Source organism: Ovis aries, chromosome 1, assembly GCF_016772045.2.
Source record: "Ovis aries strain OAR_USU_Benz2616 breed Rambouillet chromosome 1, ARS-UI_Ramb_v3.0, whole genome shotgun sequence".
In the NCBI taxonomy this organism is placed as follows: Eukaryota; Metazoa; Chordata; class Mammalia; order Artiodactyla; family Bovidae; genus Ovis; species Ovis aries.
In genome coordinates, this window is record NC_056054.1 from 142,351,173 (window position 1) to 142,378,731 (window position 27,559).

Genomic DNA, 27,559 nt, shown 5'->3' on the forward strand with positions numbered 1-27,559 from the left:
AAATGTGGGAATGTGACAGCAAGTCATATATACACAAGGCTTCCCTGGTGGCTCAGAGGGTAAAGAATCCACCTGCAATATAGAAGAACTGGGTTGGATCACTGGGTTGGGAAGATGCCTTGGAGGAGGGAATGGCAACCCACTCCAGTATTCTTGCCTGGAGAATTCCCTGGACAGATGAACCTGGCAGGCTAGAGTCCGTGGCATCACAAAGAGTTGGATACTACTGACCGACCACACTTTGACTTCACTTTGTATACACACAAAGAGGCACAGATTTCTGTTATTGAGTGCTGACATTACATTTGCCGATGAACCATTCATTTATCCTTTAAAATATCTGATGCTTATTGAATGCACACTCTGAACTATGCAGTGGCTCCTGTCCTTGGAAAGCTTATAGGCCAGTATTAATGAAGGTAGGTGCACTCCAGGAGTCTTTTACTCATCTGTTCTTGCCTTTCTCAGCTGTGCTATATATCCAAGGCTATCTGAACTTTCAGGCTGCATTTCCCAGGCTGAGCTTGGATATGGCTGGGTCTGGCCAAACAGAGGCACTGAAGAGTGAATGGAAGGTGGCAGACCCGGAGAAGCCAAGGTTCTACTTAGAATTTTAGGAAATAGCTACTTCTCCTCTATAGCTCCAACCTAGCTTCTGGTTTCCGGTATGGCAGCTCATCAGAGCTGAATCTGTGCATCGCTTCCCAACTCTATATTTAGCGATGAGTTGGTAGCTTGAAATCAGCTCTGCCGGGATATTTACACCACATAAATTCACAGACGAGTTTTGTTGTTTTCCAGAGAGCTTGATGTTGAACATTAACCAGTACACCCCTGGTTCCAGTAATGCCATCTCTCTGACTCATTCCTCAGTCTCTAGAGGTGGTAGTTGCCCTTCTGTTGTTATTCTTTCAGTTGCTTCAGCTCCTTCATTCTCTCTTTGTGTGACCGATTTCTTGTGTTAAATCGCCTCTCCTATAATACCTGCTGTAATTCCTGTTTTTCTGATGGGATCCTGACTGATATCATAGAGCATCTAACCTGGACTTCTCAGGGTAAGATTCTCAGGAGAAATATAATATTCATATTTTTAAAAGATAAGCAGAACTTGCAATAGAATGAGAGGATAAGGAAAGGGTATGATTCGGCATCATGTCCAGATTTTTGGTTTGGGAACGTAGGTGGATAATGTTGCCATTTGTTAAGAGAGGAAGAAGAAGCAGAACATTTTGGGGATGGGGGATGCAAATGCTGAGTTTGAGGCATTCGTGGAATGCCTAAGGATAGATGTCCAGTAGGGTTTGACAGAATCTGAACACAGCAGTTATATCTTCCCCAGAAACCCTCCCCTTCTTTGTACCCTCAGTTGCCTTGCTCGGAGGATTGTTACATCTCTCTTCTGTACCTTTAAACTGCTGCTCCACATTTCATGTACATCAGCTCAGTTTGCCTTTATCTTAAAAAAAAAAAAAAAAGAAAACTAAAAAAAAAATTTATCAAAGTCCAGCTTTCTAACCACCTTTTTGGGGCTATATTACTCTTTTTCCTTTTATGAGTAATTTTGTTTCCATGGTAGTTTTTTCTACTTCCTTCTTACCCAATCTTCCTTAATATACTGAAACTAGTCTTTCATCTCCACTGGAACTGATTCAGAAACTAATCTTGGCAAATACAACAGCGACTTGCTTATTGCTAAATCCAATAGGCTCTCAACTGTGAGCTGGCCAGAGGTGCTAAATTCTGGTAAGTGGCCAGTAAACAGCAAATATTCAGTAAATGGGAGTTGTTACTATTATGGTTGGGCTGAATTAATTTTTTAAATTGTTATTGCTAATTTTTTTTACAAGAGGGATTATTGCAACAAATTCTCTTTTTGTCTGATTATTTCATTTCTTAGTGGATGTGTGTCTCTAATTACTTACCATCAAAACAATTAGTGAATTCAGCAGAAAAAATATATATTTCACAAATCATCACTTACCATCCTATGAAAAGAATGAAAATATAAACCCTACAAAAATTATTTGACTAGAATTTTCACCTTTCAACCAGTTGTTTGTTTCTTTACAAAGAGAGCTTCAAAATAAGCAAGCTGCCTTCGGGGAATGATAGGCAAAAGTATCTTCCTCAAAACTTTCTATGTGTTCTTGCAGTAGCCACAAATAGCTAGTAATCTTTAGTAAGAAACAGAGATGAGGAATAAGGGTCATTTACTAAGTGGCGTGTTTGATTTACAGTCTTGTAGTTGCAAAGAATTAGCGGTATATTTATGTTTCAGTAGCTCACACATAAAAGGCAGAGCTAGAGTGATGAGCAGACTTTTAAATCATATCTTTGCCTCAGTGTAAAAGGGAATATGCTTTAATAGAACAGTGTGACCTCATCTTTCACTCTTTTTCAGAGGAAGGAACACAATCTACAAATGAGATGTGATACCTTATTTTTTTTTTCCAGCTTGCATTTAAAAGAGCAGTTCTTTATTTGCAGGCACTTTGAATGTGAAAGCTAAGATTTGACATGTATGTGTTTGTAATCATATATGCTCAGATTTAATCCTCATTCACAACTGATAAACCTCATGCTCTGAAGCAGGAAAACCCCAAGGCAATCTTGAAATTGTTAGTAAACTGGTATTCTCTGTAATGTAACACTGGAGGTTGAACTGTGTGAACACATTCAGGGATCATTTCTAGATAAACAGCACAATTTTTATAATTGGAAGATTATATTGGCTACAATGATCAGTCTCATTTACATCCCATATGAAACCTTAAAGATGATAAAATCCCATGATAGGAGGACTATAGGTATGATTTCATAAATGCTTAATAAAAACAAACGATGTTTTAATTTAATGAATAAGGAGATAGGAGACCAATATCATGTGGTGGCTCAGATGTTAAGAATCTGCCTGCAGTGTGGGAGACCTGAGTTCTCCCTGGGTTGGGAAGATGCCCTGAAGAAGAGCACAGCAACCCACTTCAGTATTCTTGCCTGGAGAATCCCCATGGACAGAAGAGCCTGGTGGGCCACAGTCCATGGGGTCTTAAAGAGTTGGACATGAGTGAACAACTTAGCACACAAAACAACCTCTCTTGATGTTATGGGGAGGGAGGTGGGAGGGGGGTTCATGTTTGGGAACGCATGTAAGAATTAAAGATTTTAAAATTAAAAAAATAAAAAATAAACAACCTCTCTTTCATCACATAGAGAAGCTCTAAAGAAAATAAAATGCAGTGTGTACTGTAATCTATCATGATACACTGATGTACTGAGTAGAAAAATTCAGAAGGAGGGAGCGTTTTAATTTAACATAAAACACAACTGTTTTTGTATCATTTTGTCTAGTATTGTTCTTTTTCCTTTGTAGCTTTAAAAAGTATAATTTGCCTTACATTCACTCAGTTAGGTTACACCTAAAGACAGGACTAAAAACGACAAATAAGCAAACAAAAGAAAGAAGAAAAGAAATAAGTTAATTAAATTAAATTAAATTAATATGGAAGTATAATAAGTAAAATGTGAAAGTTCCTTTTCCTTGCTTCCCATTGACACTCTGCTTGCCAGAGATAACAATTTGATGTGTGTAATTTCAGTTCTTTATCTAAATATCTACATGCAATTGTGGGTCAAATACACAAATTCATTCATGTATAAGCTTATATAAATATGTATACATATATATATGTATACATATATAGTGGTTGTTCAGTTGTTTAAGTCATGTCCAACTGTTTGTTACGCCATGGAATGTAGCTCTTCTGTCCTTGGAATTTCCTAGGCAAGAATACTGAAATGGATTTTCATTTCCTTCTTCAGAGTATCTTTCCAATCCAGGAACTGAACCTGCATCTCCTGCATTGTCAGGAGACTTTACTCCTGAGCCACCATGGAAATATATATCTATACATACATACATATATATATACATAAACATATAAAAGTGTGTGTATATATACATATATATGCACACACTTATTCTTTACATAAATGGGACCATATCATTTGTATTTTTTGGCAACATCAGTATATCTTAGATATCTTTTCATGTTAAAATGTATAATTCTAATGCATACCTTAGAATTAATTGATTAATCTGACACACATATTCATTACAATATGTCTCTCTAGACACTGGTGACTTGATAGTAACCAATAGATAAAATTTCCACAGTTTATTGTAATGCACACAGTCAAAAGCTTTGGCATAGTCAATAAAGCAGAAATAGACATTTTCTGGAACTCTCTTGCTTTTCCATGATTCAGCGGATGTTGGCAATTTGATCTCTGGTTCCTCTGCCTTTTCTAAAACCAGCTTGAACATCTGGAAGTTCACAGTTCACGTATTGCTGAAGCCTGGCTTGGAGAATTTTGAGCATTACTTTACTAGCGTGTGAGATGAGTGCAATTGTGCGGTAGTTTGAGCATTCTTTGGCATTGCCTTTCTTTGGGATTGGAATGAAAACTGACCTTTTCCAGTCCTGTGGCCACTGCTGAGTTTTCCAAATTTGCTGGCATATTGAGTGCAGCACTTTCACAGCATCATCTTTCAGGATTTGAAATAGCTCAACTGGAATTCCATCACCTCCACTAGCTTTGTTCATAGTGATGCTTTCTAAGGCCCACTTGACTTCACATTCCAGGATGTCTGGCTCTAGATGAGTGATCACAGCATCGTGATTATCTTGGTCATGAAGATATTTTTTGTACAGTTCTTCTGTGTATTCTTGCCACCTCTTCTTAATATCTTCTGCTTCTGTTAGGTCCATACCATTTCTGTCCTTTATCGAGCCCATCTTTGCATGAAATGTTCCCTTGGTATCTTTAATTTTCTTGAAGAGATCTCTAGTCTTTCCCATTCTGTTGTTTTCCTCTTTATCTTTGCATTGATTCACTGAGGAAGGCTTTCTTATCTCTCCTTGCTATTCTTTCAAACTCTGCATTCAGATGCTTATATCTTCTGTTTTCTCCTTTGCTTTTCGCTTCTCTTCTTTTCACAGTATTTGTAAGGCTTCCCCAGACAGCCATTTTGCTTTTTTGCATTTATTTTCCATGGGGATGGTATTGATCCCTGTCTCCTGTACAATGTCACGAACTTCTATCTATAGTTCAGCAGGCACTTTGTCTATCAGATCCAGTCCCTTAAATCTATTTCTCACTTCCCTGTATAATTATAAGGGATTTGATTTAGGTCATACCTGAATGGTCTATTTGTAAGGCCTCCCCAGACAGCCATTTGCTTTTTTTGCATTTCTTTTCCATGGGGATGGTCTTGATCCCTGTCTTCTGTACAATGTCACGAACCTCAGTCCATAGTTCATCAGGCACCCTATCTATCAGATCTAGGCCCTTAAATCTATTTCTCACTTCCACTGTATAATCATAAGGAATTTGATTTAGGTCATACCTGAATGGTCTCGTGGTTTTCCCTACTTTCTTCAATTTAAGTCTGAATTTGTCAATAAGGAGCTCATGATCTGAGGCACAGTCATCTCCCGGTCTTGTTTTTGCTGACTGTATAGAGCTTCTCCATCTCTGGCAGCAAACAATATAATCAATCTGATTTCGGTGTTGACCATCTGGTGATGCCCACATGTAGTCTTCTCCTGTGTTGCTGGAAGAGGGTGTTTGCTATGACAAGTGCGTTCACTCGGCAAAACTCTATTAGCCTTTGCCCTGCTTCATTCCGTACTCCAAGGCCAAATTTGCCTGTTACTTCAGGAGTTTCTTGACTTCCTACTTTTGCATTCCAGTCCCCTATAATGAAAAAGACATCTTTTTTGGGTGTTAGTTCTAAAAGTTCTTGTAGGTTTTCATTTGAGAAACCTATATGCAGGTCAGGAGGCAACAGTTAGAACTGGAGATGGAACAACAGACTGGTTCCAAATAGGAAAAAGAGTACGTCAAGGCTGTATATTGTCACCTTGCTTATTTAACTTATATGCAGAGTGCATCATGAGAAACGCTGGACTGGAAGAAGCACAAGGTAGAATCAAGATTGCTGGGAGAAATATCAATAACCTCAGATATGCAGATGACACCACCCTTATGACAGAAAGTGAAGAGGAACAGAAAAGCCTCTTGATGAAAGTGAAAGAGAAGAGTGAAAAAGTTGACTTAAAGCTCAACATTCAGAAAACTAAGATTATGGCATGTGGTCCCATCACTTTACGTGAAATAGATGGGGAAATAGTGTCTTCATTTAGGCTTCATTTTTGGGGGCTCCAAAATCACTGCAGATGGTGATTGCAGCCATGAAATTAAAAGATGTTTACTCCTTGGAAGGAAAGTTATGACCAACCTAGATAACATATTGAAAAGCAGAGATATTACTCTGCCAACTAAGGTCCATTTAGTCAAGGCTATGGTTTTTCCACTGGTCATGTTTGGATGTAAGAATTGAACTGTGAAGAAAGCTGAGCACCGAAGAATTGATTTGAACTGGCCAAAAAGCAAAATGGCTGTCTGGGGAAGCCTTACAAATAGCTGTGAAAAGAAGAGAAGCCAAAAGCAAAGGAGATAAGGAAAGATATAAGCATCTGAATGCAGAGTTCCAAAGAATAGCAAGAAGAGATAAGAAAGCCTTCTTCAGTGATCAATGCAAAGATAAAGAGGAAAACAACAGAATGGGAAAGACTAGAGATCTCTTTAAGAAAATTAGAGATACCAAGGGAACATTTCATGCAAAGATGGGCTCGATAAAGGACAGAAATGGTATGGACTTAACAGAAGCAGAAGATATTAAGAAGAGGTGGCAAGAATATACAGAAGAACTGTACAAAAAGATCTTCACAACCCAGATAATCATGATGCTGTGATCACTCATCTAGAGCCAGACATCCTGGAATGTGAAGTCAAGTGGGCCTTAGAAAGCATCACTATGAACAAAGCTAGTGGAGGTGATGGAATTCCAGTTGAGCTATTTCAAATCCTGAAAGATGATGCTGTGAAAGTGCTGCGCTCAATATGCCAGCAAATTTGGAAAACTCAGCAGTGGCCACAGGACTGGAAAAGGTCAGTTTTCATTCCAATCCCAAAGAAAGGCAATGCCAAAGAATGCTCAAACTACCGCACAATTGCACTCATCTCACACGCTGGTAAAGTAATGCTCAAAATTCTCCAAGTCAGGCTTCAGCAATACATGAACTGTGAACTTCCAGATGTTCAAGCTGGTTTTAGAAAAGACAGAGGAACCAGAGATCAAATTGCTAACATCTGCTGAATCATGGAAAAAGCAAGAGAAATTCCAGAAAAACAAGAAAAAGCAAGAGAATTCCAGAAAAACATCTATTTCTGCTTTATTGACTATGTCAAAGCCTTTGACTGTGTGAATCACAATAAACTGTGGAAAATTCTGAGAGAGATGGGAATACCAGACCACCTGACCTGCCTCTTGAGAAATCTGTACACATGTCAGGAAGCAACAGTTAGAACTGGACACGGTTCTAACTGGACATTGGTTTCAAATAGGAAAAACAGTACATCAAAGCTGTACATTGTCAACCTGCTTATTTAACTTATATGCAGAGTACATCATGGGAAATGATGGAATGGAAGAAACACAAGCTGAAATCAAGATTGCTAGAAGAAATATCAATAATCTCAGATGTGCAGATGACACCACCTTTATGGTAGAAAGTGAAGAGGAACTAAAAAGCCCCTTGATGGAAGTGAAAGAGGAGAGTGAAAAATTTGGCTTAAAGCTCAACGTTCAGAAAATGAAGATCATGGCATCTGGTCCCATCACTTCATGGGAAATAGATGGGGAAACAGTGGAAACAGTGTCAGACTTAATTTTTTGGGTTCCAAAATCACTGCAGATGGTAACTGCAGCCATGATATTAACAGACACTTACCCCTGGGAAGAAAAGTTATGACCAACCTAGATAGCATATTCAAAAGCAGAGATATTACTTTGCTGACCAAGGTCCTTCCAGCGAAGGCTATGGTTTTTCCAGTAGTCATGTATGGATGTGAGAGTTGGACTGTGAAGAAGGCTGAGCACCGAAGAATTGATGGTTTTTTTTTTTTTTTTTTTTGGTGCCGTGACTCGGATACGAACCGAGGTTGCTGCGGAATTGATGCTTTTGAACTGTGGTGTTAGAGAAGACTCCTGAGAGTCCCTTGGACTGCAAAGAGATCCAACCAGTCCATTCTGAAGGAGATCAGCCCTGGGTGTTCTTTGGAAGCAATGATGCTAAAGCTGAAACTCCAGTACTTTGGCCACCTCATGTGAAGAGTTGACTCATTGGAAAAGACTTTGATGCTGGAGGGATTGGGGGCAGGAGGAGAAGGGGATGACAGAAGATGAGATGGCTGGATGGCATCACTGACTCGATGGACGTGAATCTGAGTGAACTCCGGGAGTTGGTGATGGACAGGGAGGCCCGGTGTGCTGCGATTCATGGGGTTGCAAAGAGTCGGATATGACTGAACAACTGAACTGAACTGAACTGAACTGTGGTGTTGGAGAAGACTCTTGAGAATCCCATGGACTGCAAGGAGATCCAACCAGTCCGTCATGAAGGAGATCAGTCCTTGGTGTTCATTGGAAGGACTGATGCTGAAGCTGAAACTTCAATACTTTGGTCACCTCATGCGAAGAATTGCCTCAATGGAAAATCCCCTGATGCTGGGAGGGACTGGGGGCAGAAGGAGAGGATGATGAGAGAGGATGAGATGGCTGGATGGCATCACTGACTCGATGTACATGAGTCTGAGTGAACTCCAGGAGTTGGTGATGGACAAGGAGGCCTAGAATGCTGCTATTCATGGGGTCACAAAGAGTTGGACTCAACTGAGTGAGTGAACTGAACTGAACTGAATAGATAAAATATTTGCCTATAAACATTTGGGTTCTAGTGAAGGAGATTGATTATTAATATGTAGCTCAACGTTTAATGGGCTTATCTGATAGCTTAGTTGGTAAATAATCTGCCTGCAATTCAGGAGACCTCCATTCGATTCCTGGGTTGGGAAGATTCACTGGAGAAGGGATAGTCTACCCACTCTAATATTATTGGGTTTCGTTTGTGGCTCAGCTGGTAAAGAATCCGCCTGCAATGCAGAAGACCTGGATTCAATGCCTGGGTTGGGAAGATGCCCTGGAGAAGGGAACAGCTACCCACTCCAGTATTCTGGTCTGGAGAATTCCATGGGCTTTATAGCCCATGGAGTCACAAGGAGTTAGACACTACTGAGTGACTTTCACTTTCAGCGTTTAATGTTAGGAGCTGGTACATTTTGTGAAGAAAAATAAAGTGGGTTAAAATATTGAGAAGGTAGAAATCAGGATGCCACACGGTGCCATTCATGCAGAGCTTTTGAAGAGAATGAACCAGCTAAGAGAATGTTGAAGAAAGAATAATACAGGTAGAAGAATAAGAAAGTGAAAATGCCCTAGATTTTGAAACAGAGCAAGACATGAAGGAAGAGAGAGGAAATGAGTTCTCAGAGGCAGAAGCCAGATTACACAGGACTGTGGGTCTTGCTAAGGACACTGCATTTGATTTTAGTAACTTTACTGCATTCCTGATTCTTTTTTTACTTCATGGACGTAAATAGCTTACTTAACCCTTCTTTCCTAATGAAGGGAAAGTTTTAAGTGTTTCATTTAAGATTATAAAGACCATCCTTTGCTCATCCTTATGCACAAGGAAATATCTCTGCAAATTATATTCCTGGTACAGAATAACTACATCGAAAGATGAGCGCAATGTAAATGCTGAAGGTGCTGTCCCTTTGCCTTCCCCAAAGCTAACTAAACTGAACTGGAAAGCTAAATTTACATTACCACCCATGCAATGTTAGAAGTGACCATTTCTCTTTATTCTCTTCCACATAAAACACTGTCTTCTAAATAATCCAATGGATGAAGAAATCGTGTCTCTGCTTTGTTTTAGTGTGCATTTTCACAATCGTTAATAAAGCTGAGCACCATTTCCTATGTTTATAACCATTTGCCTTTTTTTTTTTTCCTCCAGGGAATAGCTATTAGTCAAATTTTCATCCTGGGTCAGGTCTGTGGCCAGCCTTTGGACTGGCTGTCTTTGGGTCAGTTGTCCACCCTTGGAACAGTCAGCTCTGTCTAGAGGACTTAGGATGTATACTATGAAACATTGCTCACTAAGGCAGCTCCTCAGCATGGGCTATAAGTAGTGCATGATTACCTATAAACTATATGAGTGAAACAATTACTCTGATTAATGCCCAGTGCAGTTTGATGGCGAGTGAAATTAGGAATGAAACACAATATTTATTGAGCACACACTAAATGCCAAGCTCTATTTTCGATGTTATGAGAGATGGAAAGTTACACATGGTGGTGTCATTGTTCTCAAGATACTTTTTATCTTATATAAGGGGAAAGGACAAGTACATAACTAATTATAATTCAGAATGGAATATAAGGTCCCCAAGAATGACACAAACCAAATGATAAAGTGATTCTGAGCAAAAAAAAAAAATCACATTCAACTGAGAACTCTGCTAAGACTTAGAGCCCTAGATTTTGAATAAGCGTAGGATTTTTTAAAGTAAAAAAAGGACAAAGACAGAAGTAGAAATCAGCTACAGTCCCACCACTGAGAGAAAAATGTGTTTTTTTCTTTATGCTAATGACTCAATGTTTTTAAGGAGATCTTGCCTGATATTCATGTATGTGTGTGTGTGTGTATATATATATATCAGTTCAGTTGCTCAGTTGTGTCCAACTCTTTGCGACCCCATGGACTGCAGCATGCCATGCTTCCCTGTCCATCATCAACTCCCGGAGCTTACTCAAACTTATGTGCATCAAGTTGGTGATGCCATCCAGCCATCTCATCCTCTGTCGTCCCCTTCTCCTCCTGCCTTCAATCTTTCCCAGCATCAGGGTCTTTTCCATTGAGTCAGTTCTTTGCATCAGGTGACCAGAGTATTGGAGTTTCAGCTTCAACATCAGTCCTTCCGATGAATATTCAGAACTTAGTTCATATATATATATATATATATATATATATATATATATACACATATGTTTGTGTCCAATAAGTATACTCAAATAGTTATACACAAATGGGAGCTTTTTGTGGGCAAAGGCAGTGTTTGGTTCATTGGCCAAACAGGTACTCAGGTGTTGAATGAATGTTTTATAACTTGTTCTTTCTTTGTTAATAAAGATATACCCATATCTATAATCATGTTTGTAGATTGCATAGTATCTCATTACATGTTACTGGGAAAGATTGAAGGCAAAAGGAGAAGGGACGGCAGAGACTGAGATGGTTAAATAGCATCACTGACTTAATGGATACGAATTTGAGCAAACTCCGGAAGACAGTGAAGAACAGAGGAGCCTGGGGTGCTGCAGTCCATGGGGTCACAAAGAGTCAGACACAGTTTAGCAACTGAACAGCAACATTCTTCAATGGATGAATGTTTAAGTTTATTATCAGTTCTATTTTACTTTAAATGACATTAATAAGAGAAATCTGTGAATGAATCTATTTTATACCCATGTGATTATCTCCTTGGAGTAAAGTTTTAGAAATGAGTTTTCTGTTGAAAAGAATAAAGCATATTTTAGGCTTCCTTCGTGGCTCAGACAGTAAAGCATCTGCCTGCAATGTGGGAGACCTGGTTTTGATCCCTGGGTTGGGAAGATTCCCTGGAGAAGGAAATGGAAAACCATTCCAGTATTCTTGCCTGGAAAATGTTATGGATGGGGGAGCCTGGTAGGCTACAGTCCATGGGGTCGCAAAGAGTTAGACAGGACTGAGCCACTTCACTTCTTCACTTACAGCAGGAAGTCCCCAACCTCTGGAATGTACTGCCTGATGATCTGAGGCGGAGCTGATATAATAATAATAGAAATGAAGTGCACAATACATGTAATGAGCTTGAATCATCCCCAAACAACCCCCACCCCTGTCCATGGAAAAACTGTCTTCTCCAAAAACTGTCCCTGGTGCCAAAAAGGCTGCAGATGATTGCTTTAGAGGGTTGTCATGTATAACAGCCAAAAGGTACCCCTGTACAGAAATGTGAATGAAATTCTCACCAACAGGATATAACAACATATATTTTCACACACTAATCAAAATCAGGTTTTGACTTTTTGACATAGGCAGAAGTGAGAAATTCTAGTTGTTATTTAGTTTATGTGGTGTTTTAGGAGAGGGATGGGAGTGAGTGTATTTTCAACAAACATCATTTGAGATTAGCTTCATTTGATCTGGTTTAAAAAACAGGAACTTCTCAGTTTTTCCTTTTAATGGTTGGTAAGTGTCAAATTTATGTTACAATTTTTACTCTCGGCAGTCATAGAGTGCATCAGTGTTCTTCAAACAAGCATCAGAAAGAGATATGCAGATGTATGGTTCATCTTCTTGTATCACATAATAAACATGGATTGGAATTTGCATTATTTCTCTCTCCACTGTTAAAACCATGAAGTTATGCAGAGTTATATAGTCTCCTACTAAGCTACCAACCTTTATAAGTAGTTACACTGTTAACCACAGTGTGATTGTAATCAGGAGTCAACTTGCAGTTATTTCAGAAGAATGTTCTGTGGATGGTTGTGTCACTTACTAAGTAATTGTCTCTCAGCTCCAAACACCTTTCTCTACTTGCTTTGTGAAGCTGAAGCTGAGATTCTGCAAACCTCACTTCTACTTACCAGCTGACCACAAGAGGACAGAAGGAGGGGACTGTAAAGCTGGAGAAGAAAACAGGGACACTGCCCTTCTGTGCATGCCTTGTTGGCTTCCAATCTACTTGCAGTTCCCTGAGTATCATCTTGACAATGCTTTTTCATTTCCCTGGGTAGCAGCTGTTGGGTTCAGTTTGCACTTTTTTCAACACTCATGGAGCAAGCCTCTCTGGGTTACTCTTACAGTACCACCATTAACCAACAGCATCACATCCTCAGGGATTGGGGTCCCAGCATTTTGGGGTCTCTTCTCTAAGCTCAGAAACACTAGTACCCACTTCATAACTAAACCCATTCTCTCTTCAAAAATCTGAGTTTCAACAATTCAGGACCACTCTTCCTCACCTAAATTTCTAAATTTTAAGTCCAACCTTTCCTTTTCATTCTTTCAGCCTCAGGGATGGTATCTGATCCCTAGTTGTTGCTGCCTCTATGGTACAATTGTTGTTCAGTTGCTCAGTGATGTCCAACTCTTTGCTACCCCATGGACTGCAGCACGCCAGACTTCCCCGTCCTTCACCATCTCCTGGAGCTTGCTCAAACTCATGTCCATTGAGTCGGTGATGTCATCCAACCATCTCGTCCACTGTTGTCCCCTTCTCCTCCTGCCTTCTATCTTTTCCAACATTGTGTCTTATCTAATGAGTTGGCCTTTTGCATCAGGTGACCAAAGTATTGGAGCTTCAGTTTCAGCATCAGTCCTTCCAATGAATATTCAGGGTTGATTTCCTGATTGACTGATTTGATCTCCTTGCAATCCAAGGGACTCTCAAGAATCTTCTCCAACACCATAATTCAAAAGCATCAATTCTTCAATGGTGTTTTCTTTTTCTGTTTCAGTTACTTGTGTGTGTGCTAAGCCACTTCAGTTGTGCCCAATCCTTTGGACCATAGCTCACCAGGCTCCTCTGTCCATGGGGTTCTCCAGGCAAGAATACTGGAGTAGGTCGCCTTTTCCTTCTCCAGGGTATCTTCCTAACCCATGGATTGAACCCACATCTCTTATGTCTCCTGCATTGGCAGCTGGGTTCTTTATACCACTAGCTCCACCTGGGAAGCCCTTCAGTTACTTAATTCACAACTTTATATCTAATTGAAAATTCCTAATATTTAAATTCTGTCTGTTCAATGACTGGTATGGTTTTCATTCCCTTACTGGACCTTGATGGAGACAACGGTCAACGAAGAACAGTGGAAGTTCATATTTTTTAAGAACAAAGGCTATTCACTTTGTGAATATGTATATATTATGTATATATCACCCAACATACATGTGACTCCCTAGAAGATTTTCATGAGGCAGAGGAGGGTGAAGAGAACCAAGAGGTGAAGCCATTTCTTAACAACTGTGGTTTAGAAAACATACCCTGACAGCATTTATTTCACCATGAAGAGCCACTGGATAGCTCTTTGTATTTTTTTCCTCCAAGGTCATAAAGTCACATCTTCACAGCAGTAGCAAGATGGATTTTCATGATGGAATCTGGCTAATAAAGGGTTTCTTGCAGAACCAGGACATTTCAATGACCTGAGGTTATTCTGGAAGCTGCAATTACCTAAAGAGAATAACAGTAAGAACTCTTATTTATGGGAATTCAGGAAAATGTTATAGAGGTACACCATTGAAGTGGCCATATATGTAAGCTGTGGTTGAGAGAAACATCTTTTCAGCATTGAGATAAAATTCCTATGTTCAGTGACTGTGATATAACAGATCCTTCTCTATTGATCCTCATTCTCTATAAAATTTTATGCTTGTACAATTTCAGGTTATCCATAAAAGTTCAACAATGTTAAATAAGTCTTAAAGGCCAACATCATTGTTATTCTGAAAGTCAAAGTGGTTGGTTAACAGTTTTCTAACTGTGTTCCAGTGACTCAAGCTAGCTGACTATAGGTACAGTCCTTTTTGTGCAATTAGTTCAAGGCTCTATCCCATCAAGTATAACCTTCTAAAAGTAAATTCTATTAGATTTTGGCCTTTTGGCTAAGATCAGGTGTAGTAAGAGGGCCTCCTATGTGCCACAGTGGTAAATAATCTGCTTGCTAATGCAGGAGACGCAACAGGTGCATGTTCGATCCCTGAGTTGGGAAGATCCCCTAGAGTAGGAAATGGCAATTTGCTCCAGTATTCTTGCTGGAAAATTCCATGACTGAGCACACATAATACATCAGCTTTCCTAAGTTATTGACCATTATGAATATAATTTCATCTGATATTGAAAAAAAAGTGACCAAAAATCTCAAAAGCATTTTTTTCTATCTTATAAAAATAAGTTCAATGAAATTCCAGATGTTCAAGTTTTCTGAGAAAAAGAAGAGGAACCAGAGATCAAATTGCCAACATCCACTAGATCATCAAAAAAGCAAGAGAGTTCCAGAAAAACATCTAGTTCTGCTTTATTGACTATGCCAAAGCCTTTGACTGTGTGGATCACAAGAAACTGTGGAAAATTCTGAAAGAGATGGGAATATCAGAGCACCTGACCTGTCTCTTGAAAAATCTGTATGCAGGTCAGGAAGCAACAGTTAGAACTGGACATGGAACAACAGACTGGTTCCAAATAGGAAAAAGAGTACGTCAAGGCTGTATATTGTCACCCTCCTCATTTAACTTATATGCAGAGTACATCATGAGAAACACTGGGCTGGAGGAAGCACAAGCTGGAATGAAGATTGCCGGGAGAAATATCAATAACCTCAGATATGCAAATGACACCACCCTTATGGCAGAAAGTGAAGAAGAACTAAATAGCCTCTTGATGAAAGTGAAAAAGGAGAGTAAAAATGTTGGTTTAAAGCTCAACACTCAGAAAACTAAGATCATGGCATCTGTTCCCATCACTTCATGGGAAATAGATGGGGAAACAGTGTCAGACTTTATTTTTTGGGGATTCAAAATCACTGCATATGGTGATTTCAGCCATGATATTAAAAGATGCTTACTCCTTGGAAGGAAAATTATGACCAACCTAGATAGCATATTCAAAAGCAGAGACATTACTTTGTCAACAAAGGTCTATCTAGTCAAGGTTATGGTTTTTCCAGGAGTCATGTATGGATGTGAGAGTTGGACTATAAAGAAAGCTGAGTGCCAAAGAATTGATGCTTTTGAACTGTGGTGTTGGAGAAGACTCTTGAGAGTCCCTTGGACTGCAAGGAGATCCACCGAGTCCATCCTAAAGGAGATCAGTCCTGGGTGTTCACTGGAGGGACTGATGTTGAAGCTGAAACTCCAATACTTTGGCCACTTGATGCAAAGAGCTAACTTATTGGAAAAGTCCCTGATGCTGGGAAAGATTGAGGTCAGGAGGAGAAGGGGACGACAGAGGATGAGATGGTTAGGTGGGATCACCGACTCAATGGACATGAGTTTGGGTAAAGTCTGGGAATTGGACATGGACAGGGAGGCCTGGCATACTGTGGTTCATGGGGTTGCAAAGAGTCAGACACGGCTGAATGACTGAACTGAAGTGAACAATGGAATATCAAATGTCATATGTCTACAGTGACTTTTTTGGTACATTTGTTGTTCAGGTGGTATCATGTCCACTCTTTGAGATCCCATGCACTGCAGCATTTCAGCCTTCCCTGTCCTTCACTATCTCCCCGAGTTTTCTCAAACTCATGTCCATTGAGTTGGTGATGTCATGAATTCTCATTCTCTGTCATCCTTCTCTTGCCCTCAATCTTTGCCATCCTCAGGGTCTTTTCCAGTGAGTTGCTTCTTTGCATCAGGTGGCCAAAGTATTGGAGCTTCAGCTTCAGCATCAGTCTTTTAGTTGATGCTGAAATATGGTTTCAGGTTCATCCAGGGCAGGTGTCATCAGAGGTCACTGAATCTGTGGCTACTTCTGTTCTTGCTACTATTGCCACAGCTGTCTCAGCACAAACTTGGTATGAAAAATGAAAATTAACGAGTAAGTGAATCAACAAATCTTGGTGCTTCTAGCTTGTTGACCACCTCTACCAAAGGAAGATGGTCTCTGTTCTTGTATTAGTCAGAGTCGAGCTTAGAGCTGCAGTAGATATCTGACCATATATAATTTCATATAAAGATTTTAAGCTATGTGGAAAGTTGTTAATGAACTCAACAGAAAAAATGAAACTACCAAAAATAGAAGTTGCAGGAAGCAGAAACCATGCCTAGGTCTAAGTGAACAAGGAAGAGGTTGGGATTATTTATTTTAAAAGCTTTAAAGGAGAGACTTGCGGAGGGGAAACTCAGACATTTAAGGAGATAGAGCTGGTGGACTGGTGCCTAGTTTCTCTGCAGAGGATGTGATGAGGCTGTTTCTATGAGTTTGGCGGTCATGGGGGGAATCCAAACAAGATGTAACTGCAGCTATGGAAGAAAGTGCCACAGCTGGGGTTTAGAAGCAGTGTCAGGGTGACTATGGAAAGAGTTAATACAGCAGGTCTGATGTTGCTCTTTGAAGGGCTTGCTAGTTAAGTCTGTCACATAAAAACTTGGCTGAGATTTCCCTCGTGTTCCTAAATAATAAGGCTGTTTTATGTGCCTTGGGCACTGAACTCTGCTATACCAGTTTTTCTTGGCCCATCTTAGCCAGGATTCTCCCACAGGGCATAGCAGAAGCATGTGAGAGAGCCCTCAACTTCCCCAGCCATGTGAGATGCTGCCAAAGGAGCTCATTTCTCTCTCTCCTCATCCAGATACCTGAATTATGAGCTGGATGACTGAGGGGGGTGGGTGGTGAGAAAGGGGAGGCTGAGAGCACAACAGACAGAACCCTTCTAGGGTATTAAAAGACATGACTCTGGGACCACCTGGTGGTTCAGTGGCTAAGACTCTAAGCTCCCAGTGCAGGAGGCCCAGTTTGATCCCTGATCAGGGAACTGGATCCCACATGACCCAACTAAAGTTTCCATGTGCTGCAGCTAAGACCTGGCTCAGCCAAATGAATTTTCTTTTTTTTAAGACATGAATCCTACTAACTGCATCATGGACTCCATTAAGAAGCTCACCCATGAGCCACTAGGAACATCTTAGCAACGGATCCCCTGATATAAGTAACATGAAGATATACAATTCACCAGTAAAAGTAAGCTGATAGACAACTTCAGAATACTCTAACAGTATAATACAGTAGAATGTTAAACACTTAATTCTAGCATCAAGATTAAAGGATGAAAATATTAACTATAGCTATAACAAGTTGTGAATGGATGCACAATATGAAAAGAGAGAAATTGTGGCTTGAAAAGCATACGAGGAAGAAAACGTGTGAAGTTCTTGTATGCAATCAAAGTTTACTTAAGGGGTTTCCCCACTTCTATCCCTGGGTCAGGAAAATTCCCTGGAGAAGGAAATGGCAACACACTCCAGTATTCTTGATTTGCAAATCCCATGGACAGAGGAGCCTGGCGGGCTACAGTCCATGGGGTCTCAGAGTTGGACACGACTGAAGTGACCGAACACGCAAAGTTCACTTGTTCTCAATGTCAAACAGGCTACATTATAAGATGTAAGCCGGATCTAGGCAGAGATTAGGATCACCTCACTGCTGTTTTCCTATTTCGAGGGATTTTCCCAATTTTCAGCTGTTCTGTTAAGTTTGTCTTAATGTTTGACTTGTCAGGTTTTTTGCCACCTAGACTGCTCATTGTTGGCCAATGCATTCAGTAAAGAAAAGCATCTAACTCACAAATGTGCATCCATGTCATGCCATCTTTAGCGAGTAGATTTCTTCTGCTTTCATCCTGCTCTTCCAGAATGCTTCCTCTGGTTTTCAAAGGCTTGAACAATTTTACCAAGGATTTGTCAGTTTACTCTTCGAATTTATGTTTCACTCCTGAATTTGAACAAGAAGCTCCTTCCCACACGTTCGATATTATCCCTTCCTGTACTTACTTCCTTAATTAAACATCATAGAATTTTATATCTGGAATGTTTCTTAGAAAGAGTGTAATCATCTCATTTCATGTAAGAAGCACCAGGAGACTTGAAGGGTGAGATGAGTGGTCCAGGGTCACAGAACCAGTTAATGGCTTGGTTTCCTGATTTAGTCTTGATGAATCGCCATGATGCTGGTGCCAGGAGCACTGTGTGGTTCTAATGTAATTGAATAGTCCCCCAAAACTGAAAGATACCATCCCAGCCATCAGTACATTCATATCTGTTTTGGGGAAATCAAATACACACAATAAAGTATAGTGTGAAAAATTCTAAAACCAACTTGGCTCCTAATTCAAAGTCTAACTAAATATAGACAGGAGAGTAATAGGGCTGCAAGTTCAGGCAACACACCTACTGTGTGTTTATTAATTTTACAGCCTTAGCAAAGGAAAAATGTTAATACATCATAAATTCATTTAGTTTTTCAGGTCCCAAATGTATAGTTCTGGTAAATACATCACTCCTATAGTACTGGTTAAGTGTTAGAAAGGCTTTTGAAATTTTGGCAAGTAAAAAAAAAAAAATATTAAGTGCTTGGCTTTCTGTGTCTCTCTCATTACAAATCCTCTGCAAATCTCTTCTGATAGAAAACTGTATCCTATTTCTAGGAGTAGAAGATATAAAGACTCATCTTTAGGAAACATCAGTTTCCTCTTCATCCTTTCATCTTTGGATCTATTAACAGGAAAGCCATAATTTGTTTCTAGAGAATTCCTGTGTATTAAGAAAGCTCTTGTTTGCATTTGAAGAGCAGAAGCTTATTTTACTTGTTTGTTTCATGAAGACTCCTTTTCATAATGGAATAACATAGGCATAGAGCTAAATTGGCTACTAAAATATCTGAATTGATAAATTACACAAGGATGAAAATAAGTAGAAAATAGATTATTTAATTTTATGTAAATATTTAAAGTTTTTTATTTGTAGCATACAACATAATTTTCTTTAAGACCACATTCATATTCAAGGCCAGTTGCTACTTTTACAGATATGCTCCATTTAGTTTTTGCTTAAAGCCTTTGAATGCCTTATTATGTGAACTGGTTTAAAGTAATTAACATATTATAAAAACAGTGCTTTTAAAACTCTAGGAGCAATTAAATTTGTGTTATTTAATCAGTCATTTCATTTGAATTAAAAGTTTTATAGATTAGGAATTAAAATTTCCAATGCTTTTGCAAAATTCCTCCTTATTTTCAAACAGGAAGCAGCATTCTGTTACCTTTGTCAGGTGGCCAAATAAATATTTTGACTCACAGAAATAGAAAGAACCTATCTTATCATTTTCTCCCTGCAAAAGAAAGGGAAGAATTTTGAAGTTAAAAGTAATGTTTTGAAGCTGATTGAACCAAAAACCTCTGAAGTGTAATTTTTAGACAAGCAGGGAGTTGTGGAGATCTTTACATAATAGGTTCTGCAAGTGGCCACAGATTTATTAAACTTATTTATGTAAACACTGAGGCTAATATCTATTGACTGGGAATACAATGATTATAAGAGAGTTTCATGGGTCTGAGGGCTTTCCAGGTGGTGCTAGGAATAAAGAACCCACCTGCCAATGCAGGAGACCTTAGAGATCTGAGTTTTTTCCCTGGGTCGGGAAGATCCCTTGGAGGAGGGCACAGCAACCCACTCCAGTATTCTTGCCTGGAGAATCCCATGGACGGAGGACCATGGGATTCTCACAAAGAGTCAGACACGACTGAGACGACTTAGCACGCACACACACATGGGTTTGAAGAGCAAAAGTTTTTTTGTAATCAGGTCCAGAGATCAGAAAAGAGGAGCTTATTGCTAATGGTTATGCTGAAGTGGTACTTTTGGGGAGCAAAAAATGAATTTTATGCTCAAAAGTAATTTAGGTTGAACTTTATTTTATTTTTGAAAATTAATACTTAAAATGAAAACAAGGTCAGAGAAAAGGAAATAGTTTAAGCAAATCCAAGAAGCCATGTTTGATATGATTTTCACACAAAAAAATCATGATTGATAACATGCCTATTGGTTTGGCTATGGCCGTTGGTTTGAGAATATGATTTTTGAATATACACATTTCAAAGTGAATCTTTCTTTCTGGGAGAGTGGAAAGTGAATTACATCAGGCAATTCAAGAAGCAGAAAAAGACCTCATTAAGGTACTAGATATCAATACCTTCCACACTAGCCTCCCTGACATTCTTACCATGACGATGAATTTGTGGTTTTTAACCACTGCCCTTCATATAAGGATTAATATGTTTACCTATGCAAATATTAATTTTAGAAATAAATTAGTTTATTTTACTTACTGGACATTTGAATATATGAGATACAAAATAGATACATTTTGATGAAGCATGAAATGAGGTAAGTCTAGATGACACATTGTGACCTGGGTTGTAAGTGTTCCCAGAAGAGAGAGGAGAAAGGGAAGATACTGATGATGAATGTCAGTCATACTGCTCTGCTGTGAGTTTGCAGGAAGGGATATTTAAATGAAGATAAGTCCCCTTAAAAAAGCATGTTGATATTGCTCATTAAAAGTTAAGAACTCACTAAGGGAAAAAAATTCAAATGTTTTAAACTATCTTTGTGCTATAAATAAATTAATTCCACTCTTTTGGGGACAGTTTTAAGTTTTATTTTGATATTATTAGTATTATATAGTTTAAATATTTTGGGTATAATACTGGCATCATATAGATATTTGTGAGTAAAGGCTTGGCATTCAAATGTTTAACTGCTCCTTCCCCCCCCCCACCAAGTAAACCTCAGACAAAACATTGTCAACAAAGAAATTAATCAGTCTAAGAAAGAAATGGGAAATTGGTTTTGAGTCAGATTTAAGATTATAACCCAGGAATAGCAGCTCAGAAATCTCTGAGGACTGTTTCCCCCTTTAGAAGTCAAGGTAGAGTTATATGAGTTTTGAGACTGAAGGCTGTATATTAAATGACGTGTTACTGATGGTTTACACAAATCAGATCTAAGTGTCATCACGGCCCCTTACAAGATCAGGAAGGAATGTTATCTTTAAGGAATTGCCTTGATGCTAGGAGAATGCTGCTCTTTATGGCTGAACAGGTATGTCTGCTGATGGGAAGGTTGGCTGATGCATGGCCCAGATACACAATGCAAATAGGGGGAGAGAGGAGGCCAAAGGGCAGAGAGATTTTTTTTTTATGTTTACATTTTTGTCTTGCCGTAAAATATGACTTCTTTTTCATAAAACTATATTTTGTATTTCTAAAACCAACAGACTTTAATGGTGGATTATTTTTCTTACATTAATTACACAGGTACTAGTTTCTTAGCTGGAGATCAAGTATACTACCAGTGTCAGTTGAGAGATAAATATCTTTGAACTCCTGATAGAGAAGAGCTATAGAAATAACGTGCCATCTCAAGTTTGTAAAATGGCCTCCGTGCATCATACAGCTTGTCTCAAATGGAGACCAAGAAAGCAAGGTCATTTTTAATCTCTGTGTACATCTTGCTTGCCTGGCTCCACACTAATCATTCATTGTGTTTCGCATACTGGAAGGGAGAAGATGAAGGATATAGAAGAATTCACTTTGAAAACATGTAGTCAATGTTGCATATCCAAAAGCTCCCAGGGGATTAAACAATCAGAAAGCCCTACATCATTTGCATTTTAATGGATAAAATAAGAGTTGAAACATTTCTTTACACTTAAACTACCATGAAAAAGCCTGTGTAGCTAATAGGACTGAAGGGGTGGGGAGAGGGTGGAAGAAGTGGGGACTGTATAAAATTTAAGGAAAATTTATTTCTTTTAGAGAATTGGAGCTGGGCTGATTAAGTCAAGGTGCCTGTCGCTGCTAGAGACACATTTTCCTAATGAAAAGTACTGTAACTTCAGACCTTTCACATTTTCCATGAATAGATGTCATTACTCATTATCACATTTATCATTACTTGTAAAACAGTGAGGTGACAGCAGGGGAACGGACTAAAATAGCGTTGAAGAAAATTTGGTCCTGGCTTAGGTAATTTAAATGAAAGCTTTTTTGTTTTGCAAAAGCAAAAACAACCTCCATCCTTACTCCATCATACCTTTGGGAAGGAAACTCACATGAAGCACTGGGCCATTTTTATGAAAAGTGACCACAGTTTTTGTCCCTCCTCCTCTAATTCTGAATTAGAAATGATAAGAGCTTGACTGGTAAAATTCTGAAACAGATAATGAGTTTTTTTAAGTGATAATGACTGAATCTCCTTATTTTTAGAAACCCATTAACAGGTATCTCTTTAGTCATGGAAAAAAAATCTTCATAAATATTGAATTGTGCTATCACAGGTACAAGTTTTTTCAAATTATGGAACCAGACTAATTTCACAGGAACTATTTTCTATTAATTGGTTTTAAGATTTAATCAAGTAAAGACATCATTTATTAATTCCAATTTGAAAAACCAGAAAGAAAAGGTATAACCTGATTATCTTTAGTCAAACATCTTCACATGTTCATTTGAGTTAGAAATTGAAAACAAAAGGCGCCCCTGTGCCTTGTAAGTTTCTCCAATTCAAAGAACAGGATTTATCAATGGGAGTCTGCGGCAGGCCTTAGAGTGATATCTTACTGCCGAAAGAGAGAATGGAGACAGTTTGGCTAGACTTGTAACAAGGATAGAATAGCCGTTTGTTGAATTCTTAATTAGCCTAGCTGACAGGAAGAAGGCAGTAAACTGTACATCACAGCCAAAGTTCAGCAGTGCCACGTTTCCAATAAGCAAATCTTGACTATGTTCTTCAGATACTAAGTGGTAGTGAAACCATTAAGAGGTCCCAAAGCATACAATTTTGAAAGCTGAAGATTAGTACCCCTTGTAGACAGGAAGGTCCCATAGCTATCTAGGTTCTATCGGCCACTAAACGTTCTCTCATTGTTGACAAGGCCCCATTCAGAGCACATAGATATTTTCAAATGTAATGATTATATGTTATAAATACTTGCCACCAACTGCTCAAGATAATGTACTGGACCTAAAACATTGCAGAAAATGATGAAGAAGCACGTCAAAACACAAACATACTATAGATCTGTAGATCTACAGATTAGACTCATTTTTACTCAAGGAATTGTCATGTATAAAATAGGCAAATAAGGGTTTTGCAAATTATTGTAGAAGTAGATTTGCCAGTGTCTGCCACTGACAGATTTATTATTAGAAACAACCCTTGTTTGCAATGTAAGACATTTTTATAACAAGGAATCTGACTTCAGAAGTGTGTCTTTTCTAACTTTCTCTGTAAGTTTTTGATGTCTGTGTTCTCTTTCCCATCTTTACTGCTAAGCTAATTTAACTACTGCTTACTGGTTTTCAAGAAAAATATGATAAATGAATTTTTCAGTTTATATTTTTTAATTATTTACAAGGCTAAATGGAGACAGGAAATCAAAGTTATCAGAAAGTATTCTTGTCAAAGATAGTGACTGTGTTTTGGAGCTTTCTAGTTTTGAATGATCATGAAGATTATTTGAATTGAAGATATTCAGGTTGGAGCAGAAGCCTTTCTTCCTATTTACGTTATTTACGTAATTAAATTACAGGACCTTGTGCTACATCTGTGGGTTGCCAGAAGGTGGACTGATCATTGAAGACAACTTTTTTCTTCCTGGCTCCCTATCAAAATCAGGTGATCACCAAAAAATGGCTGGACTATCGCTAACGACAACCTCAGCTCTGGGAAACCTTGAAGAATAAAAGTTAAGGATTCCATAAAACACAGCATTTACTGTAAAGACATCATTTTTTGATGCCCTCTTCTCCTCAAAATATAGAAGTGTTTGTCCAGGAACAAAGACTGTCTTACTCAATCTAAGGCCACATTTACATGTCCTTGGAAGAGAAACTTCACATTTGCATTCTTGAGCAATAAAACTGAACAGAAAAAAAAAAGTACTAATCTTGTTTATGCGCTAATTTCTTAGAGACTAAAGTATTACAATAACCTCTCTGATAATTAAAATTATCAACCCCAAGCAATTTTTAAAAGAGGTTTGAACACTAGTAGGACTTGCTTGTGTTTGTATGGCTTATTATATTTCCTCAAACACCTGGCACAGTTCCCGGCAGAGTGCAGGTACTTATTCATTCATTCATTTAATAAGTATTTACTGAACATTTTCTATGCCCCTGGATCTGTGTAAAGTTAGTGAAATACAGTATTGCATAAAAATATTTCCCATGGACAGAGGAGCCTGGAAGGCTACAGTACATGGGGTCATGGAGAGTTGGACAAGACTTAGCAACAACAACAACAATAAATAAAATCATTTATGCTTTATTCCTGCATGGAGCTTATCATCTAGTGGAAGAAACAGACTTATACCAATAAATTTATGTAAAATTATAACTGTGTAAAATTATACCATGTCAAGTATGTAGATAGAGTGGCTTAAAGTGCTATTAAAGTATGAAATAGAGACATTTAATCTAGTCAGAGGACGTCAGAAAGACTTATTCAAGGAAGCAGGCAAAATTGGGAGATGAGAGATCCTTAACCCTGGCTACGTTCTAATGAAATTGATGCAGAATGAAGGAAAAGCTTAAATATACAAAAAAGGAGAAAATAATTTAATTAAGATCAAATGTAAAAAGATAGGTGATTGAATATTTTAGAGTTTGAGGTGTAGGTGGGATATTCATACAGAAGAATTGGGTAGTAGCTCTGTTGCTTTGCAGAAAAGTTCTAACCATAGAATCCTTAGTAGATGAGTTAGAGCTAAAGTACAGTAGGTTGAATAATGCCCCTTCTCACCCCCAATATGTCTACTTCTTAATTCCTGGAACCTGGGACTATTAGTTTATAGGCAAAAAGGACTTGGTAGATGTGATTGAAGTAAGAACATCTAAGATTAAGATCCTTCTGGGTTATGTGGGCAGATCTAATGTTTTCTTCACTGCAATGAAATGCTAATTTTAAGGGAGACTCAGGAGGGGCCAAAGTCAGAGGAGGAGGCAGTGTGAAGTGAGCAGATACTGAAGTGCTACTCTTTGTATACAGAGTGAGGGGCCACGAGAAACACAAGTGGTCCATAGAAACTGGAAATGGAGAGGAAACTGTTTTCTCCTCTTGGAAAACCCAGAAGAAACCAGCCCTAGTGACCGCTTGACTTCAGCCCAATGAAGCTCATTTTGGACTTTGAACCTCCTCAGAGTTGTAAAAGGATAAATTTATGTTGTTTTAAATCCATAATCCTTTGTGACAGCGACAAAGGGAAACTAAAACATATGGAGAGGATAAAAGAGGGCAGATATACAACTCTAAGGAAGACTCACCTCTAGAAATAATAGTAGGAGAATGTTCTAATGCAGAATGTAATATTTTTGTTGTTTTAGTCACTAAGTTGTGTCTTGAATCTTTTGCAACCCCACGGACTATGGTCCACCAGGCTTCTCTATCCATGGGATTTTCCAGGCAAGAGTACTGGAGTGGGTTGCCCTTTCTTTCTCCAGGGGATCTTCTCCACACAAGGATCAAACCCAGGTTTCCTGTATTGCAGATTCTTCACCACTGAGCCACTAGGGAGCTAATGAGAATCATAGTTCATGGAACCTTCACTGGATTGGGAAGGGGGTTGGATCAAGAGGAGTTGATAGATTAGAGAAAATGCAGAGGCTGAATGATGAGCAGCCCTGTGGAGATGCAAGACCAATATTGAGGGTAGGGAATCATGACCTCTGGGTGGATATGGTTGTTATGATCTGAGATACTATATTAAGACATTAGAATCCAGAGGTGGGTGGGGATTCAGCATAGAAATGTGTGGAGGACTGGAGCTGAGTTGGTCCATGTGTATACTTAGCTCCTTTGGTGAGACAGCAGTTCTTAGAGCTGAAAAGAAGACTTGCCTCTAAGTGCCTAACCTACTGAATTTGTGTCCTTACTGAGTTGTTTTACAGGGAACAGCAACAGGTAGGAATTTTCTTCTGGTTTTAAGCAGGCTATCCTTATTTTCCTTTAAGATGAGATCTTTCATCTTGCTTCTGTGTGAGTGGTTGGGTTCACATTTTTACTTTCCTTTAAAAATTAAAGTGGCTGACACGACACTGCATTTTTTTGGATCCATTTGTTTGCACCTCCAAGCTAGAGTCTACAGGGTGAGTATTTTATGTTCTGGACAATTTTCTGTAGCCAGAGAGCTGGGAAGAATAGAAGTTTCATGCATGGCAGACAGCTCAGATAAAGTGGTATGCCATCCTTTTTAGAACTCAGGACTGTGCTCTCTCCTCTCTCCTCTGCCCTCTGCCCTCTGCCCTTTGCCTTAGTCCAGGGTCACTTTACCCAGTTGGACACTCTGTCAAGTAGAATTTCCCTGTGAAACCTTGGAGCCTTTACTTCTATCAGAGGTATTTCATTATTCATTTTTCCAGACTTCACCCATCTTTCCCCTGGAGACTTTCCCCTAATGTTCAAGCAGAAGAAAAAGACAACAATTGAATTTTCTTTATATCATTCGTACCATATTAGGAAACATTGACAAGCTCTTTCTGAGACTGATGGCATTGTTGAGAGCATGTTTTTGTTCACTTCTTCCTTCCTCTCCAGAAACATTTGTTTCTTTCTTTGGATTAGTTTATTAAAATGCATTGTTTTCCATTGTTCTTGTTTAGTGACTGTTGGTGAAGATTTCTGATTGGCTTTTATTAGCCTTTTTGTTCCCGCTCATTTTGCTAAATTTTATGGGAAAGAAATTACATGATTCAATTGTAATCCGCCATCTTAACTTGTATGCTTGTAAACAATATTTCACTGCTTACTTTTATTCATTATGTAGAAAGGAAGTCAATCTACCAAAATTATACTTCAGATGTAGGATTAATTACTTTTATGAAACTAAATTTATTACAGATATAGCTAAAACTAACTTGTGTTTTTAATTTCCTTAAAGTGCCTCGATTGTACAGTGATAAGAGCAATAAACATCAAATATAAATAAG

General features: G+C 38.7%; 1 long non-coding RNA gene across 1 annotated transcript; it reads left to right on the forward strand.

Moving 5' to 3' along the window:
* Positions 1–859: 859 nt before the first annotated feature.
* Positions 860–27,559, forward strand: LOC105607350 (uncharacterized). The gene is made up of 3 exons (XR_001044040.5): positions 860–1,055; positions 17,635–17,757; positions 24,166–27,559. It is a non-coding gene; the product is annotated as an uncharacterized LOC105607350 (long non-coding RNA).